Source organism: Dipteris shenzhenensis, chromosome 1 (genome assembly GCF_047967505.1).
Source record: "Dipteris shenzhenensis isolate YYH24624 ecotype China chromosome 1, Dip_SZ_1.0, whole genome shotgun sequence".
Classification (NCBI taxonomy): Eukaryota; Viridiplantae; Streptophyta; class Polypodiopsida; order Gleicheniales; family Dipteridaceae; genus Dipteris; species Dipteris shenzhenensis.
The window spans coordinates 53,639,023-53,650,986 of NC_141596.1; positions in this window are offsets into that span (position 1 = coordinate 53,639,023).

The window sequence follows — 11,964 nt, forward strand, 5'->3', positions numbered from 1 at the left end:
GTCACAAAACCTCTCCAAAAAAACCACAACACAAGGTTTACTTTTAAGTATAGGAATTGAAAGATACTTTTCAGTACAGGAATTGAAAGATATTGGCCACATGAGAATCAATTCCTATCCCTAAGAGCAATGAAATAAGTCAATTCCTATCCCTAAGAGCAATGACATGAATTTATGGGCAGGTCCAAACAGGAATCTTATTGATTCTTAGAATTTCATTTATGTGAAGAGAGATGCTAGGATCGAAGCCATTTTGTTAATAAAGACTTAGCCGGTCTGACCAATCATTCATGAAAATAGACTCTTGAATTCTTGTTGTGGGTGGAGATAAAAAGATCACTCAATCGAAATTTGAGAAAACGTAACCATGGGATAGCAGTGTCTCTTGATAAAAAATGGACCACTAGGATGAATTCCATTTATGCTTGCATTGGTACTTGAAGTCCTTAGAATTTATTCTTCTAAGTATAGTTGAAGTCCTTAGAATTGATGGAAGGTATCACATCATTTCTTAAGGAAAAGTTGTTAAAAGTTTAGCATGTGAACAGTGAACAGTGAAGACTCAGGACAGATCTGGAGCCTAATAGCACCCTGTGGGATCAAGTCATTTAGCAACCGGGGCAGATGATGGACAGCAGCACTTGGAGCAGACTTGATGCATGTATTTCATCAAAGTGCAATGAAGTAAACCAATTATAAGTCAAGAAGCACATGCATCCAATGTTGAATGAATTGTTGGGCCCTTGACTTGTTGATTCTCGGCAATTTGAGCATAAGATGGTCCATCTTTTGCGAGCATCCACACGCTCTTCATTAGCCTCCACCAGGGGGGAAGGGTATACTGACCTATGTGTGTTCAGTGAAAGCCAAAATTCAGAATTTTCTTTTTTGAAAGTCCTAAATTTTATGATTGGTCCACCTCCCTACTTTCTATTTCTTTCCCTTGAAATCCTCCACCTTTTTCTCTACTCTCTCTCAACCCCCCCCCCCCCTCTCTCTCTCTCTCTCTCCTTCCTTTATCTCCTGCTATCTTCCTACACACCATCTCCAATGTATTCTTTTTGGCCTGCCCTGGAGGGTAGGCTTAAGTTAAGGTGTTTGCATTTAGGAAAAGGAAAATTGTGTATTTTTCACAAATATATTTCACAATTCGTGATTGGCCGCGTAAGAGCTACTATTTTTAACTTTTTTATTATTGCTATTTTTATCCCCATTTTTTTCTCCCCCTCTCTCTCTCTCTCTCTTCTTCTTCTTCTTCTTCTTCTTCTTCTTCTTCTCTCTCTCAGCTTCCGGGCAGGCCTTTCGAATTTATTCAACTTGTTAGCTTTTTGGCCTGCCCCTAGGGCATTGGCCTGATTGATGGCATTTTCTCTAGGCAGCTAAATTTCTATTTATGGCCCCATCATTTTCTCCCCCTTTCTCTCTTCTTCTTCTTCTTCTTCTTCTTCTCTCTCTCTCTCTCTGTGTCTCTCTCTCTCACAGCTTGAAGCTAAATTTTCATTTATGGCCTCATCATTTTCTCCCCCTTTCTCTCTCTCTCTTCTTCTACTTCTTCTTATTCTCTCTTAGGGCCTTATGTCATGGAAGGGAAATACGTAAGAAATAGCTATTCCTGTTAGCTATTTCTGTTATGCTGTGCAAATGCACCGTGGGAAATAGAAGGGAAATAGGTGGGAAATAGGGTGGGACCATGGGAAATAGCACTCCATGCTCTAGACCTCAAGGTGCTATTTCCCCCACTCTTGAGAACCATTGATGTGACATTTCCTTTATAGCATGTCTCATTTTCCCTTGGATCATTATGTCATGCATCATAGGAAAAACATCAGATTTAGGCTCTTCCAAGGGAAAAGCATCCAAAATAGCCATCATTATTTCCCCCCTTTTTCCCCTTCATGACATAAGCCCTTTACTCTCTCTCTCTCTCTCTCTCTCTCTCTCTCTCTCTCACAGCTTTCAATTCGGGCATGCCTGATGAATCCTATTCAACTTCTTTAAGATCTTTTCCCCAGAAAACTCTGGATGCGTTTTGACTTTCAAACCTACATGGTTAGTCTTTCCAGGCCACCACAGCAACACTGGCCTCACATCATGACCGCTGTCCTCAGACTAATGCTGCGGAGGGAGCCATCCGTATGGCACTTGCACATATGGACGGGGCAAGACTAAGAGCTCGTCCTCACCATCGATGTGACATTTGACCCAATGTGCCGAGTCGTGTTTCCTGCCACTCGTACATATACCTTAATGCCAGTAGATCTAGATCGGTTATGTCAATGGAGGGCGGTTTTCGTTACGGCATCTGAAGAGTAACTTAGCGGCTTTCTAATTTCTACGCAGGCAAGCCAGTGTAGGTGTTCATGCAGGTGTTGTTCATAGTAACTTAGCGGCTATCTATTTTCTACACGAACGAGATGAAATGAGCACGAATTCACAGTAAGCAACAGTCAAAACTAACCCTTTTTAATTTGTTAGTAACTAGTCGTTGTTTGTTCTGAATTTGCACGCCCACGAAACAAGTAATATATCCTCTCAGCGTAGATAGAAGATCAGAAAGACATTCATTCAACGTTGAGATTGGATACATTACTGGATGTCGCAAGTGCTAAAGCAAGACCAGGTCGCATCTCATGTGCATTGTTCTCTTTCTGGGTATCAAGCTTCGCTGTCAAAAACGCAACTTCTCCCCTGCCCTCAGGTAACTAATTTAAGGCCTGGACTTAAAGGATTGGACCAAATGCATTTACTGAGTGATAACTGAAAACATTGCGCGCGTGCTATGTGTATACACGTATTAATATTACTCAATGCTTGTTCAATCTTCAGTGGCTTGTGAGATCCACGAACTGTTGGGACAGAGCAGCGAACAGAGAGACACATGCAAATTGGAAAGATGAAGAGGAAAGGTCGAAAGAAAGATACCCGCGCTGTTGGGTTTCGGAAGATGTTAGATCCAATGAAGCGGAGTGGTGCAAAGTATGAGGGAAGAAGAAGGCGAACAGATCTCAAAATTCAAATGCGCAATGCTGCGAGGTGCAGAGAGCTAGAGTGAGGGATCATGAAGGATGTAAGAGGAAGGATGGAAAGAAAGAGGGAGGCAGAATGCTGGAGGGAGGAGATGAGAAGAGAGGGCGATAGACGAACAAGAAAAGCTGAAGAAAGCCCAGATATGCTCTCTCAGAAAGAGAGAGAAACTTTGAAGCTGAAATCCAGAGAGAGAAAAACCTGCCTTTTTTTTAAATCCCATTTTAATACTATAAATATTTAAATTGTGCTCCTATTTAGATCTTCATCATACACTTCGGTTCAATATATTTAAAGCTATCGTCCCAACAATGTCTCTCATAATACTTTGCTCAACAAGTTAGTTATGCGCCCACTCCTCACTATGTTTGATGGCAAACCTCCGTATCCCTTGGCACCTCTTCGACTCTGGTTGAAGGATTACGAAGCTTGGAAGTCATCAGCCTGTAGGCGAAAATCGAGGTTGGATAAGATGAAGCCATGAAGGCCTAGCAACCTACAAGTGTCCATGCAAATTGTAACACACGTTAGGTGAATCGTCAAACCATTCCACCCTCTAGATTTGGACAGTGAGGCATAGGTGTGCCGATATATAACTCACCTCACCTTCTAAATCTAGCCAAGGTACACCAATGCCACGCAAGAATTCTCTATGGCAACTATCATCATATTTACAAAGATGTTCATATTTAAGAAGAGAGCTTTTAAAAATGCACCATTAATGTAGCCTTTCCTTATGAGTCATCGTATCCAATGTTTAAACACTCTAATGGGCCTTTTTCCTATTAACTCAAAAGTGTTGACTCGGCCTTCGTTTTGGCCATGTGCATAGGTTAGCAGCAAGACTCTTTAACCTATGTAATCCATATATAAATACCGTTGACATGGATGTCCAACCAAGAGTTATACTATTTAAAAGGGGCAAGATTCCTTTATTGTTGGAATGCCCCTTTAATTTGTTAGGTTGTCAATAGCTACTTTGGATATGACAACTTGAAGTTTAAACATTTAGCGGGATCTTGAAATGTTATTTAGCGACTAGAAGAGTAGTTATTGCAATGAGCAAATCCAACTATCATTTGAGTCTATATGTGTATAAGCCACTATACACCTTTGTAATACACTATTACTTTAGTCTGGTTGTTGCCATGAACCTCTCATTAACAACCCTACCCCTTACCCTTCTTTTTCCTAACTCCAACATACAACCTTAGAAAATCTTCTTTTTTTTTCTAAAGGAACATCTTCCTTGTTCCTGCAAATCATGTTTTTTAAAGCCTTGTGACAAGTTCCTTCTAACTGCCACACAACTACACTTCCACATGAATGCTCATCCTTCCCACCACCCAAAAGGCTAAATTACCTTGTCCATGCATAAGTGTCCACCCAATTGATGAGCTTTTCTAACTTGCACATAGTGCAAATACATGATATCATGTCAAACAACTTGCATCCCTTGACCCCACGTTAAGATTTGCACACATGAGTATCCTTTAGCAAACTAAGTTACTTTGGACTGTTAATCTCCCATCATCATATTAATAGTGGCTTATCTTTATGCATATTGTGTGTTGCTTAAAATAATAGCAAGACCATATACCTATACTTTTTTTCTTTTTTTAAAACAAGATTGAAGGACAACAACATTTAGCCTACTCTATTCTCTTTTCCATGATTGCGAATAATAATAAGGATGCTTATTTTTCTCCCTAAAATAGTGCCTCGTAGATTGGATGGTTTAATTAGCCAATATTAGGTTATATAACAAAGGCCTCTTTTTGTGATTGTCCATATATATTTGCCATGACTTTTTCTAGAAAGGGAAATTTTTAGTGTCTATGCTTTTTGGATCTCTTCTTAGCTGTAATGCCTAGCTTGCCTTGAGCAAGTGGTGAGACTTTGAGAATCATTCAAAAGGCCCTCAAGCATGTGGCCTAGAAAAGGCAAGATTTTAAATCAAATGCCTTTGGAAGAGATAGAATAGATGCTTTAGGGGCTTGAGAAGTAGAAGGAGCAAGACTTCCACCTCCTTGTCCTAGCAATGGCATTATAAGAGACAAACCTTGGTAGTGAAAGATACCTCTCCCTCTCTTTTGATACTAAGTATACCATCCCTTACACCTTCTTCTCTTTATTGTATGACTACGGTATGAATTTTCTATGGAAGGATGGATGAGAACCCCGATTCTCTTGAAGTGACGATGAATGTCCTTGAACTTTTTAAGCAAATTTAACTTGTTGGTGATCTTACCCATGTTTCTTCTATGGTATGAAAACCAAACTAAGGTAATTATTAACTACAGCACTTCTTGCGAATTTTGGCAAGAAGGAAGACCCCATGTTAGGTGGCCCAATTAAGGTATGAGGTAGAAGAGACAACATGTCAATATGTAGATTGAGTGATTGTTCTTGTAAGGGTATATAGCTTGACAACAAGGGGTTTTCCTTTAGAATCGATCAATATGTGTTGAGACAGATCATCAATGAAGCTATTGATGAGCTTTTGTCAAAATGAAGTGGAAGGGACCTATAACCAGTTACCATGGAATGAGCAAGGGTAATTTCCATGAAGTTTGAGAGGATCTCAAAGGACTATGTATTTAGACATCCTCCCCCTTCTCCCTATGTATGAAAAACTAACCGATCTCAACTTAGCCTCCTTTTCCCCAATAAATGTGTTTTTATTTTCTCTAATACTTCAACTTTATATCTTGCAAAGGAGATCAAGAGGTTTAACTTGGGTTAATGAATTTGAAAATCAAGGATACAAGAGTTTCACATGTGATAAGTCAAGGATAGCCTATCGCACATTATTGCTTAGAGTGATTTAACCTCCACATGTACATCTCTCAGAGACATTTGACCTAGAAATAAAAGAATTAGATTTTACAAGGTCAATGATAGAGACCCTCCTTCCACTATAAAGAGCTTCAAAACTATGACTCCCCTACCCTCAATGCATCTTCAAAATGCGGGGAGTCATAAAATTACTGATATGTCTCATTTGTCCCATGCATAGGCAACATACATTGGTAAGTTTGTCTACACTTTGATTCCTTCATGTTCCCTTTCTCTCTTTTGGAAATTGTAGATGTAGAAGCTTTGTATGAGTTGTTTCCTGAGAAACTGTTGCAAAGATCGAAGTGCTGGTGGTTGATGCTCTTGATAGTCCCAGTGTGCCTCAACTCTAAAATTGATAGTGATAGCCTCCTACCCTGATGTGTTTGTGAAAGATACATATGTATTGAAAGACACTAGTTTAAAGATTCTACTTGGTAGATGTATGTGGAAAAGTATGTGAGGAGCTCACCCTTTGTACCAAACAACTATTTATTCCGTGTTGTGAGGGCCCCCTTGAGATCCCCCTTCATGGAAAATATGGATGTGCTAAGGTATGGAAAAAGTGTTTTGGTCGTAATGGCTTAAGTGAGAGACCTGAGTGCCACAATATTCAATGAGGTTGATGATGAGAATGAAGAGCAGATTAATACTTAAACCATTGAAGAATATTTTATATCAACCACTTTTCTTGTTTCTTCACACCATGCATGATGGACGTGATGATTTGAAGTAGTGGTTTCAAGATGATTGGGATATTGTTTGAAAGGGATTTGACCATTCCCCTCCACACCAAGGGAGGAAGTTTTCCCTTTGGAAGAGGGGGGAGTGAGCAACTTTGGATTTTGAGGCCTTTTTTATTCCTGAAAATCAGCATCATGTATTTGATCTCAAATGTGTGGATATGAATCAACAATGCACATTGTGTTTGATCAAGGTAAGATTGAAGCAAGATTAGCTCAAGTCTTTTTTCATGTAAGTTCGTGTCTCCCAAAGCCTTGGCACACGTTTAGTGTAGTAGTAAACAAATGCTTTTACTTCTAACCTTTGGCTAGGATCCTTTGGCTAGGATGTGGTGTAACAAACTTTGCAAGCACATAACTCTTAATATCAAATCTTTCCCCTTACTAGGGCTATATCCATTATCTACCTTTCTTGGCAAGAGTTGTCCCCCAAAGCCTTAGCACATGTTTAGTGCAACATTAACACATGTTTTTCCTTATACCCTTTGTCTAGGATTGGGGATTTAGAACCTTTGCAAGCATATAGTTCTTAATATCGATCCTTTCCCTTACTAGGGATATGGCCATTATCTACCTTTCCCTATGATATAGCTCTTAATATCCATTACTTTCCCTTACTAGGGCTATGGCCATTATCTACCTTTCCCTAGGATATGGCCATCACACTCCCTAGCATGGATTGTGCCTTACGTATGCAATATGATGAACTAAAACTTATATGTCACTCGTCTCATTCAATTTATCTCTTTAGAGAATATATAAGCTTTAAATAATCTATCCAATACCCCTTAGCCTACATATCATGGTTACAACTTCCTCATGGGCTATGTCCAACACCCATCATGACACGTCATAGAAACATTCCCATTGGACATATAGATGCCCATGCTAGTTTCATATGGTCCTATCATATCAAAAAATCAATGGACTAAAGATGCCTAATGAAATTTGAATTATAACTACCTTGACCATGGTCAAGGTTGCTTATGAATTCCACCTATAAGGATACCTTAACCCTTATTTTGGGTTAAAGGTATTGTTATAAAACCATAGCACATAACACTTTGCTTTTCTATTGAACCTTTATATTCAGTTATGCACTTGGCTAAGTGAATTCTAGTTCAATTCAACTTTGTGTTTCAATTTGTAGGTTGACATGATTGAACATCACTTGAAATAGCCTTCACTACATTCTAATGCCATGCAAAATCTTTGTTGATCATGTTCATATTGGAGAACAAGCTTTTGTTTTGGCTAAACTCTACTAATCTATTTTTGTTTATTCATGAGGGTTTGAGGTGACATATTCAAGCATCAATACTCAATTTCAATGGTTTGTTTTATTTGTGGTTGCTAAACGCTAGTGATTCAATAAGTGAAACAAAAGATTGTTGAATTGAAACTTCCAATTAGTCCTTTCTCTATCATAGTTTTCTCATGCATGAAGATAAAGAGGAAACTTGTCTACTTTTGACTCAATGCATTATTGTCACACCACCATTATCATTGGAGCAACGACTACACTTCTCCACCATGAGGGAACCCTTGACAAAAAGTGGAAGAGGAACTAACTATGAAAAGTCTCGATTCACATGACTTGTAGAACACTAAATGGGTTTAATCGTCGTGGAAATAACTCAAGATACTTGCTAGATTTCTTTATTGCAAGCCCTTGTCTCCACACAATGTGCCCATGTCATTACATAAAGGCAACCTTAGGCCTAAATTCATTCTAAAATAGCCTTTAACTTTCTTCCTCAACTCATAGCTTTATTTGGCTCTAGACTAGGTAGGCAATCTAGTCTTTATGCATTTCAAAAGTGTGATGGTCATGTTGGGACTCATTTTACTTTTCACTTTAGGGAGATCATTGCTTGGCTTCTCCTCAAGGCAAAAAGTGCCTCAAAACTCCTAGTTTTGTGAGCCACCATTTGACAAACTTTGAATCGTCCCATGGTCAGGATTTTGCACAAGGAGACTCGATGGACTCATCGAACGAGTAGTCTCTCTAAAGATTTGGTGGATGACCAAGCCCTCATGCTTCTATCTTTGAAAAACTAGATTTGACTATGACCCTCATTTCTTGGCATTAAAGTATGATAGTTATGGGCATGTTCCTAGAACTAAATCTATTCTCTAATGCTTTCCATGCATTCACAGCCAATGTCTTTTCTTTGATGATTGAAATCATGGTGTTCTTGAGGTTGAAGTTGATGAGATTGAGTTCTCTACAGTAAGATAGATTTGTCTCTGCGACTCTAATTTCATGGTGTTGCTTAGGTGATTTTCAAGTATGATAGTTATGGTCATGTTCCTAGCACTGAATCTATTGTACAATATTTTCGATGCATTCAAAACTAATGGCATTTCTCTGATGATTGAAATCATGTTGTTCTTGACATTGAAGTTGATGCCTATTTTACTTATTGTTCACTAAGATCTTTAGTTTCATTAGCTATCGCGGATGTTGTTGACATTGTTGAAGGAGGTTCTCAGCTTTTCTTAGATTCTATGAAAATGTTCCATAGTTCTTCAATTGGAAATTATTCACAACTTTGAACTTCCAATCATTATAATTGTCATCATCTGCTTTGCAGTTTTGATCCAAGAATATTATGTCATCATGTGATTTTTCCATGTTTGATGTCAAATTGATGATTGTAGGATTGTAATTGTCAAAGGCTGATAGTTTCATTGAACAAAAGAGGATGGCAAAGATATATCTTGAAATTGATAAAAGTAAGCGATGATATAGGATAAATGTTGCAATTAGTGGTTGAACCTATTGCAAGAGTTATGCTTTTCCATAGTGTGCTAGAAATGTCCACAATTATCAAGACTTTTAGCTTTATAAAAAAGGGCATGTCAATCTTGGTGCATAATTTGTTTTTTGAACATTGCACCCTTGTCCTCTTGAGGTTTTCACCAAGTGTATGAAGCTGAATAACATAACCAAGTAGTATTCTTGGCCACTTTCACTCTGCCTTTTACACTAACATTTACTTTTTTGGTATGGTATTGGTGAATGCTTTCTGTGGAAATAACATTTTGCACCTTTTCAAACTATGAAAATTGCATAACAATGACTTTTAACTACAACATCCATCATGTTTTTATCTCCAATTCCATGTGAAAAAAAACACCCATGATGAAAAATCAAACTCTCTCTTAGAAAAGTCTCCACATGGTCATGAGTGCATCTATATGCATGTACCTTTTTGCAAAGAAACTTGGGAAGTACTTATCATTTACAAAACTGCAAGGTCCCTATGATGATTGCTCTCTTCTATGAGCATGCGTGCACCAACTAGGAGCTCAAAGAATACTTACCCACAAATATGTGTCACAAATGCTTCTTTTAAGTCAAATGTTCACATTGTCTCCTAGCTTGAGAATGCAAGATTGTTGTCATTGGGCTATGTAGTATAGAACTGTCCTCAAGATTGTTGACATGGAGCTAGGGAGTATAGAACCTTTAATCATGCTTGAAGGCAAACTATGAATGCAAGTTTTTCTTATTGTTGGAACTCGTTTGGATAGATGTCCATTATAATGGGCCAAATGCTAAAGGACATTGGTAAAAATTGCACAAGGAAGCTTGAGTTGATCCACATATTGGAAATGCCTCCATGTGGCTTCATGAGAAGCCAAGGAGAATAATACTCTCTTAGCATGGAAATAATTTAATGAGGTATGTTGGTTAATTTACACAAACAACATAGTGATAAACAATGTTATATGCACGCACATGCACGTGTGTTTGTTGAAAATTACATGACTATTATTTGCGATGTTGATGTTGCCTTGTACTTATCACCTAACAGACCGGGGTGTTGGCAATGGCATTGCAGATATGTTATACTTTTCCTCCATAGCAGACTTGAAATTTTAAAAAATAGAGTTGTAAGCTTCACGACTTACACCAATAGCATCACAAGCTCCAAGAACCTCCTTTGCTTGCATAAGGCCCTCGAAGTCCTTCATCACCTCTCTAGCAACTTGTTCATGCAACCCTTTTTGTCTAGGGTCCTTCAACACTTCAATGACATCACTTGGCTTTATTAAGCTTCTCAAAACATATAAAGGGTCAATATCATCCATTTCCATTATTCCCATCACATCCTCCATGAAATTCGTAAACTAGAGTACAAATGAGTCTTAGTTGAAACAATGAAACACCACGAATAATAAGAAATTTCATTGAAACGTTGGTAACCTTGCCGCTCGTACTCTCTTTCAGGCACTACTATTGGCCGACAATGAATCCATAGATTGCAATTGTCTTTTCCTCTCCTTAAATCCCAAAGGTGTTCACTTCAACTTTTATACTCATTCTATCTTCTCCCATTCCATCTCCATAGCACTTTGAACTTGGCCATAGATAGACCTTTTCAAAGCTTGTTTGCTTTCAGTGAGCTATGTATTGATTCTTCCAATTCCTATCACTCCAAGTCCAGTGCATGGGCTTTATCATTGAGTCCCTTATTTTGCAATTCGAGATCCTACATACTACTATGCATTGCCACAATAGTAATATTTCCCAAATGTGCTAGTTCTTCTGCTTGGGCTCTCTGTACCTCATTGCTTGCATTTCCAATGTCTGAGCATGGTTCAATCGATTGCAATAACTAAGCAATCCAGCATGTCCGTCACCAACAAACCGAACAACATCATGCACTGTATGAAAAGGAGGAATCTTGTGGGTGGCAAGGTCTAAAGGATACAAGGCTCCATCCAACCAAAGGTCAAGATGCTTCTTCATTTACAATTGAAAACTATGGAGTACATTTTGAGGAGTTCCCCTAAATCCCAAATGGCGTGTGCTTGCATATTCAGCCTCCAATTTTGTAAGTTCACATGGTACTTGTTGGATGTCCTTGAATGGTGCCATGAGTACTCAAAGAGAGGTATCAGTGCTACAGGCTGAGAGAAGCTGGCAAAGAGGGAGCAGTGAGAGGGAGGGAGTAGCAAGGAAGAGGGAGGAGGAGAAGCAAGTCAGGGCAAGAGGAAGTGGAAGAGGAAGAGGACAGTAGGGTGGCTGGTGCAGAAGGGAGGGAAGAAACTATTGCAGGAGGGAGGAGGAGGGAGAGTTACTGTAGGAAGGAGGAGGGGAGAGGAAGGAGGGAGGGGGAGCAAGGTGGCTGGAGGTGGAGAGAGGGAGTAGGGCGGCTGGAGAAGGAGGGAAGAGGAAGGAGGAGGAGGATGGAGGGAGAGGGAGGGGGAGGGAGGGAGAGGGAGAGAGAGGGAGGGAGGAGGAGGGAGGGAGGTGGAGAGAGAGGAGGGAGGCTTAACCCACCTAGGTTGGGCTGGTTAGGCCTCCTTGGGACCCTCCAAGCCCCTTGCATTAGCCCACTAAGCA